Source organism: Aplysia californica, unplaced genomic scaffold (genome assembly GCF_000002075.1).
Source record: "Aplysia californica isolate F4 #8 unplaced genomic scaffold, AplCal3.0 scaffold00114, whole genome shotgun sequence".
NCBI lineage: Eukaryota > Metazoa > Mollusca > Gastropoda > Aplysiida > Aplysiidae > Aplysia > Aplysia californica.
This window is the reverse complement of record NW_004797384.1, coordinates 41931-50817: the sequence shown is the minus strand read 5'-3', so window position 1 is coordinate 50817 and position 8887 is coordinate 41931. Positions and strand designations below refer to the sequence as shown.

General features: G+C 39.8%; 1 long non-coding RNA gene across 1 annotated transcript in view; it reads left to right on the top strand.

Moving 5' to 3' along the window:
* The first annotated feature begins 5066 nt into the window (after nt 1-5066).
* Nucleotides 5067-8887, top strand: part of LOC118477497 — an 8559-nt gene continuing 4738 nt past the window's right edge. Inside the window, exon 1 of the long non-coding RNA XR_004858421.1 lies at nt 5067-5508. This is a non-coding gene — a long non-coding RNA (uncharacterized LOC118477497). The remainder of the gene's footprint in view (nt 5509-8887) is intronic.

Below are 8887 nucleotides of genomic sequence, written 5' to 3'. Positions count from 1 at the left end.
GGGGGGGGAGGTGGCGCTAAGAATGGCAGACGTCATTGTTTCGCTGTCTATAGCAGTGCTCATTTTCCCCATGTCAACGGATATTACTTTATTGAACCAATCGCACTACTGGTTCTGACGTAAGAGCATTTCTGAGCTAAATAAGGAAGTAGTGAAGTCCGTGCAGTCAGTTATTTTAGTCTTGGAGAAGCTTAGCATTGAAGAATGGCAATTCGAGGGGATTTCAAGTTATCAAGCTCGTGGCCGATGCACCAAATCGCTCCTAGAACCCTTTCCACATTTTTTTCAAACAACCACACACACAAACACACGCGCTTGCACACGCACACACACACACGCGCACATACGCACACACATATACATGTACACGCACGCCAGAAACAAATGTAGCTAAGTGTAAAAGAATAGCTGTGCTTTAAGTCTTTGTGTACTGTGCCCTTAGGCATCGCTGTTTTTCCATCTCTTTACCACAATTTGCTATTAAATTGTGGACATCGCGGCCGAAAAGAAAGAAACTCATTGAAGTCTTGTTGCGGCCTTTAAACACTTTATTAAGTTCATCTATCTTTTAAACTTGTTTTTTATAATTAGTCTGTTTGTCTCCGACAGACTTCCGAACATTACGTAGAACTTCAATTTTAATTGCAGCTGGGTGGTTTCTTACATCCTCATCGACATAATATAAAGCATCTGGACAACTGACGTTTTCGACGGACATATTTGATTTTATGAAAAAAGAAACTTCTCACTCGGGAGTCGAACTTGCATTGTCTGCGTGCGACATGGAAACGCCTAAAAGTTATATCACAGACGCCGGTGAAGAACGAAGAATTGTCACCAAGTTGTCTACCACGGCCACAATAAAAAGCTCACTGGATAACCCCCAGTAATAAATCGGTAAAAAAATGTCAAGCAAAGCATAATCGCCTTTCTGAAATCGCTTTTCCATTACCTGTTTCGTTCCCGCACCGTCCTCAGAGCTCTAACGATCGACGTCACACCCTGATGACCTTGACCTCATCTCCAGCCTCCAGCTCTAACCGAGAACCAATCAGCTTTCAGATAAAACTTTGTTGTGGGTTTGTTTTGTTTGTTTGTTTGTTTTTTGTTTCTTTTTCCGTCCTCTTACTTAATGAACTCTTCCGACTGTCATGCACTGTGGACGTCTCGGAGATGCGGGCTATTAGCGGGGAAGTGAGTGGAGAGCGGGGAGAAAAGATTCTAAAGAAGTCTCGCTATGTATGACTTCGAAAACAAAAACAAAAATTAAAAATTTACAATGAGTACATTGTTTCACAGGATTTTATGTTTAATCCCCCCTCCCACCCCACCCATCAACACGTCATCCGTGTTTTGTTTGTTTTGGGGGTTTTTTGCTTCTTAATTGACACCATTCGACATTTTACTTGTAATGAATTCTTCTCTTAACTAACCCGAAATTGTTTAGTTCCATGCCAAGTTCGAACAAAACTAAATCTTTGCAATATTTGGAGTAAAGCACAAATTTAAGCATTTAGTTACTTAAGATAAATATGTCTCTTTAGTTTTATTTCAAAATTATAACTATTCTGTTTTCTAAAAATGCTTTTATTAGATCTATTGTTTTTTCCTAAGTACAGTTTTGCTTCAATTTTTTTCTTTGTATTTGAGTATTTAGTTTGTTTGTATTTTCTTTGTTTGCGTGTTTGTTTGGGAGGGGGTGGTTCTTTAGTCGTTGTTTTAAGAGTACTTTAACACTGTTCATGTTTCTGATGAAACTGTCATGAAAGCTACGAGCCATAACATGTCGAGTAACTGCATTCAAACCAGACGGACCTTCATTGGCTTGTTGTTTTTGTAGAGACGAGAGAAGACAACGATTGAACTTCACTTTATAGAATTCCGCTACCCCTTTGAGGGTCAGGTCAAAGAATGTCGCTACTCTGGCTGAAGAGGCTTTTGTATCACCCGTGTTGCTCTCAACCGTGTCTATTCAAAGACAAGTTTCTCCCAGTACCTTCACCGTTTGGTTTTTTGTTTGCTTGTACTAGAGACGGTCGACGCAGGCACTCAGCGAGCGTTTTGAAATCTCGGAATTAGCTTGATGATAAACACTTCTAATGGAAACGTTTTCTTATGAACTGACCAACTGTGAAGTACGCCGATTTACAATGCTGTCAGTTTCTTTCAATAATAAATAATTATTAACTTTGACGTCATCATCTTTTCGTTCGGTGTTTGGTAATGCTTTTGTTCTGATTTTGGTTCGTTTATTTTCTCCTGATGATATATAATATAATTAGCAGTATTTACTGGAGTTCGACATATGAGAAAAATTTCTTTTAGCATTTCTACCCCTCTCCCCAAAGCCCTCTCTCTTTCACCACCACTGTGTCTGCCTACCCCCCTCCCCCCACCTCCAGTTCTATTTGTCTAATAAACCATATTTGCTATACTTATCTAGACGTATATACATTTTCTTTTACTTTCACCAAGTATCTATTTACTATTGAACGAATTAGTATGTTGAGTTGTTCCAGTAAAATCAAAGGACTCCATAATTTTCTTTTGCTGTTGCTTTCTTTTCATTTTCTTTGTTGGCTGAGTATTCATACCCGTTCCAAATGTTCCCCTAAAGCATCAATAGTTGCTTGGTTCGTCATTGTAGGGAGAAGAAGCTTGCTGGGGAATACATGCGTGTAACAAATGGAAGGGGCTGTATAGAGGTGGAGGGACCATGGTGAGTGTGAAGTCTTAATTTTTGAGGGGGCAATAGTATTGAAGAAAGGTGGCATCACCTCATTCTAGCGTATTATTATTTATGTGTACCTTTTAGTGCACCTCTCTCTTTCTCTTTCTAGTAAACTTTCTCTCTCTCCCTCACTCTCTCTCTCTCTCTCTCTCTCTCTATCTCTCTCTCTCTCTTTCTCTCTAACCCTCTCTCTGTCCATCTCAGCCTCTTTCTCCCCTCTTATCTTTCTTTCTCTCTCACACACAATCTCTCGTCCTATCTATCTATCTATCTATCTATCTATCTATCTATCTATCTATCTATCTATCTATCTATCTATCTATCTATCTATCTATCTATCTATACACTCATTCATTCCCAAAGCCCAACTCCTCGCTTTCTACAATACCCCGAACTCTTTTCTCTCCATTTAGCGGAGTAATTTCTCATTTTATTACCCTTATACTATTCTCAGCTGACTCATTTCTTCTACCTAAGCACACAATGCGGACGGAGACTTTACAATGACTATTTCACCAGACCTATTAGAGACCGCACAAAAGTACCTCTCTTTAGCAACGTTTCAAATATACGAGTCAGCTTCCCTGCAGCGCTTTTTACAAATCCAGCTAAAATGAGCTTTGAAGAACTGAACCCTAAGTGAAAAAAATACGACAACGTTTATTTTGTAGATATTGATTTTGCTTGGAGATGTGAGTTATTGCACACGCGAGCATGTTAGAGGATCACAGATACACAATTTGCATTAAAGTAGACACTGATTTGCAACATGAAATATAGCTTACAATTATGACAAGCTTATTACAATGTACTTTGGATAATTTAAACCCTTCCTGTTGATTAATTGAAGATTATAGCTTCCTGTCTTTTTAATTAGCTGCTGTCAGTCTACGTTATGAATATGATTAAAGATTAATGGCTATAAGTGGAACAATAATTAATTTCTATTCATATGTTCATTAATATGTATAATGTTTGTGTGCGAGAGAGAAAGGCACTCACACACACACACACACACACACACACACACATACACACACAAAAACACGCACACACATACACGCATGCACACACATACACACATACACATAAACACATACACACACACATACTCATAGACAGATACACACACACACACACACACACACAAACACACACACACACACACACACACACACACACACACACACACACACACACACACACACACGTACACTTAGACGACATGCACACGAGCGTAGTGAGAGGTAGTGAGAAAAAAAAAAAGAAAGAGAAGGAAGTAGGGAGATAGATAGATAGATAGATAGATAGATAGATAGATAGATAGATAGATAGATAGATAGATAGATAGATAGATAGATAGATGGATAGAGGTAGAGAGAGAAACTGAGAGATAGATAAATACAGAGAGAAAAATAAACAAATATGTTTCCCTCTGTGTAGCGGCTGGGTGGATATTATAGTGTAGGTGTATAGTTCCAGCCACTGACAGACCACTTTGTAATTAATCCAACACTAAGCGTGGTCCCTGCTACCTGCTGTGGATCAATCGAATATTTTATTATACCCTATTCATGCAGCCACACCCGCAATTCCTTCGCTAGACGAACCAAACAAAACTAAGAAGGAAAGCTGCAGTTTATGGTGCTTGCTCTCTCTGGCTGTATGCTTGGACCGTAACAGGGATAATGCAGCTAAAGGAAAGAGGCAAGGCAGGGCTAGGCTCATTGAATATTTTTAGCAACTGTTTCAAGATTGAAACTATAGTCTGAATGGATGGAATTTTTTTTTCATTTTCTTGTTATGGTAATGCTTTTGGTTGTTTTGGTTTTTATTCGGGGGGGGTGTTGTTGTTTTAGTTTATTCAAAGTATGCATAAACATGTACACTATTTGATTTCGTTGGGGTTTCTTTTGCTTTACCTTAGCCTGCTGTGTACGTCTACGTGTTTACGTTCACTGAAGAAAGTCTTTGTCGTGAATAACCTCCACAACGATATGAAAAGGCCAGAGGATTTCCTCTACTTCTCTGCAGCGATACCCGACGTTAACTCAGTCGTGTCGCTCTTATATCGTTTTGCTGACTGGTTTGATTGCCAGTGCTCACTGCTCTAATGTATCGGGAAAAAAGTGTTTCTGTTTTCTTGAGTTGCTGTGCCCGTGAATCTGAGTAGCTTAAAATTCTTGATTGGAATTATTAACTAGCAAGGTAGCTTTTATTCTCTCCAATCTTCTCTCTCTCTCTCTCTCTCTCTCTCTCTCTCTCTCTCTCTCTCTCTCTCTCTCTCTCTCTCTCTCTCTCTCTCTCTCTCTCTCTCTCTCTCTCTCTTTCTCTCTCCCTCTCTCATATTATGTTGTTCCTTTGCTCGACTTTCTAATGATAGACTATGGCGTGGATAAACGGTTGGAACCTGTGATCAATGCTGCACTTGATCATTCGCCCGACACTCTAAGCTTCTTATGGAGCCCTAAGAGAGATTACGCGTGTGATTTCTTAATGTATAGTATACCAGGGGCACCTACATGGGCCTGTGTGTGCGGCGTAGTGTGTCGTTTTCTGCTGGCTCGGGACATTCGTGAAGGAATAAGTGCGATCTGTCGACAAAAGAAGTGCTCGTTATTTCTTGATCACGCGTGTTGATTTTTATTCGTTGTGATAGATAAACGACGGTTTTAAACATTTAAGCGGTGTTCTTCTGATGTAATTTGTCGAGAAGTGCTTTCGATCACTGATGTGAAATACGTCGTCAAGACAGCTTATAGTGACGCGTGTTGATAGTACGCACGTTTGGCTTATGTAGAGGATTCCATTAAACTCCCCAGCCTAGCAAAGACAGTCAGGAATGTCTAAAAGACAAAGGAATTTGATTAGGCTTTCAAAATTAGGCTCACAAATTCACCCCCCCCCCCACACTCCTCCTTTTATTCTTTTCCTTTCTCCTTTTCTCTACCTTCATTTTATGTCTTTGGTTGTATTGTGTTAGGATGTTCTTTCTTTATTGTTCCCCCAGATTTTGGCATTGCATTCTAGACTCTTCCGAAAAGACGCCACTTTTAAAATATTCTTTGCTCAACTCAAATTCAATCTGCTCCCTGTATTGTAATGATTTCACTTTTTTCGAATTTATAAAAACGTATACGTGCCGGCGCCAAGTCTTTACATAATGGATTTTTTTTCATGTTGAACCGTGTGAAATATTAACTTCGTTTCCACTTGGAAATTATTGTTATGGTACCGAGGAAACAGGGCTGAATTTAATCTGTAGTCTTTACTAGGTACCAGAAAAGTCACTATTTTAACTTATCAATTCCAGGAATACTGTATATTTATATCAGTGTACTATTTCTTTTAGCCTTCCAGTTATTTCTATAGGTGATTTTAGAAAATGAGAACGAATAACCTGAAAATGTGGGCTTTAGCGATAAATGCAATTTTCTTCTTCTTTGTTTCTTTGTTGTTGGGTTGTTTTATTTTTGGGTTGTTGTTTGCTTTTTTTTACAAACGCTGAATCTATACAAATTTAAAATTACATATTTTCCTGGAATATCAGACAATAAAGTATAGAACCGTTTTGATGGCAACTTCAAGAAGGGTTAACTTGCTGACATGAGATATTGGCGCTATTGTAAGAAATAAAAGAGACAACATTTTCCCAAGATGCATGTTCAGACTATGTGTCTAGTTGTCTGCCCCTGGGATATATTGTGTCGAAAATCCATTTCCTCTCTCTGATACATTTTCTGCGTCTGAGATATAAAGCACAAACGTCCGATATAATAATATAGTATTTTTTCTTTTAGGGTTCATTTATTTTATAGAGATCTATATATCAACGTTTCCTATCTGCATCTCGTCTTACCTGATTTTGTTTCATTTTTTCTGTTTTCTGCGCTAGTGATTTTCTCCTGCTTCCGCCAAGCCCCTTTGACACTCCCACCCCACCCAACCCCCACCCCAACCCCTCCTCAATCGCTCGAACAGTTTCTCTTTTCTGAAAAACGCCCAAAAATATCCTCTTTATCATTTTGATTTGATATAATCCTCCAGTTTGTTGTGTTACATTTTTTTTCACTTCTCCAGAAAACTAAACACGAAGCCCGGATGTCTAAAAAGAAAAAAAACCAAAAGAAACCAAAACCAAACTAGCAACAGAGATACAAAAGCAAAAGAATATATGGCAATGACAGAATAATATTAATTATTATCAACAAAATTACTGACTTGAGACTGATCCCCGTTCCAGTAGTCTCTCTCTCTCTCTCTCTCTCTCTCTCTCTCTCTCTCTCTCTCTCTCTCTCTCTCTCTCTCTCTCTCTTTCGCTCTCTCTCTCTCTCTCTCTCTCTATTTGTGTGTCTCTCTCTCTCTCTGTTTGTCTCTCCTGTTCATAACGACTACGCAGATGTGTTTCGCAGAATCATTACATTCTATTATCTCACCCATTAAAAAATAATATTATAGATTATCATTATTATCAACTAATTTTTTAAAATTTTAAATCGAAAAAAAAAACGAGATTATGATTCTTTGCAATAACAGAATTTGGCTATTTAAATCTTCAAAATTCCAGTCATTTCGCTTCCAGCCTTGCTGAAAAATCCCATGTCTACCTCCCGGGGGCCCTCCTGTCAAGATCATGGCATAACCTGGATTATACTGCTATGAATTCCTGAACTAAACTCAGATAACCTCCCCTCATCTGGACCTCGTAATGCAACCTGCCGAATCGGGATAGTAATCTGTTTTCCTGAAAGAGACTCATTTAACCTCGCTTAATCTTGACTTCGTAATCAGTCAAGCGCTGGATGGGTATCAATATGTTTTGCGTAACTAAACAGCCCACCCCGCCCATTCCCCCTTCTTATCCAGAGATTGGTGTATTAACCCCGTCCCCTCTCCCTCCTTGCACCAAACTTATGACCCTTCACCCTTCCTTGCCCATATAATGTAACAACCATTCCATGATCCAAAATGTTTATGTGAATACCCTTCCCTCCCCCACCTCTTTTTTCCTCTCTAGCCCTCAATATATATATATCTGTTCCTCTCCTCTCTCTCTCTCTCTCTCCCTCTCTCTCTCCTCTTCCCTCTCCCCCTCTCTCCTCTCTCCTCTCCCCTCTCCCCTCCCCTATCCCCTTTCCCCATCTCCCTCTTCCCTCCCCTCCCCTCTCCCCTTTTCCCTCCCCCTTGACCAGTCCTCCAGATATCTTGCAGCATGGACTGTTGTCTTGACGGAAGCCAGCACTACCTACTGTCCTGTTCACCAGCTTTAATTCAAATTCTGCTTTATCTTTTTCTTATTTTTCTCTTCTTATTTTTACTTTTCGTTTTTTGCATTTTTTTCTGTTTCTTTCGTTTCTTTGGCACGTTTGTTAGTGCGTGGCTACTGAAATGATCGCGAGCAAATAGAGAAGCTTACAGAAACATTGCAGGCTCAATATTGACTCAAAATATGGACCGGACTTTCATTCTTTTAGAACTAAAAATAATGTTTTTTAAAGAAAAATCCATGTAAAAGAGCAGACCATAGAATGAAACAAAGCAATATCCCCAACCCCCAGGCCAGTTACCAACACTAACTCCACCCACCTTCTCACCCCCATTCCCCGAACCCATGTTCTCACATTCGACTTTCAGAGTCAGCTGACATACCTGTATCTCCACAAACCACCGAAGTGATCCGACCTCTCAAAGCAAACGGGTTCGAGTCCTTCGTCAAGACAGGATTTGATGGCAGCGAGTCCAGAAGCGCCAGCTCCTATCACGGCCACTCTCATCTTTTTCTCCTCCATCTCGCCAACTCGCCCACGATCTGATGTTAGCCTTTTCGCAGTCGAAAACACCTGAGAAAAAACCAAACAAACAATTTTTGGTACATCAGACCTTTGAACATCTAGCTCTCACTGCCAACATGGATGGCAAACGAGGCAGAGTTTGACCAACAGCAACTGACTTGGAGAGCCTGAACAGATGGGTGAACAGGGGAGATAAGGAAAATATGACTTTAAAAAAAAGCATTCGAGCAAAGGAATGAACGGAGAACCATGATCGTCTTTGTTGCAAATCTGGCACTTGCTGACGATGATTGGTATCATATAGACAGTCACTAGTTTTTTAAAGTTTTAATAGAGGTTTTACGGCGCTCGCAACTGCATAAGG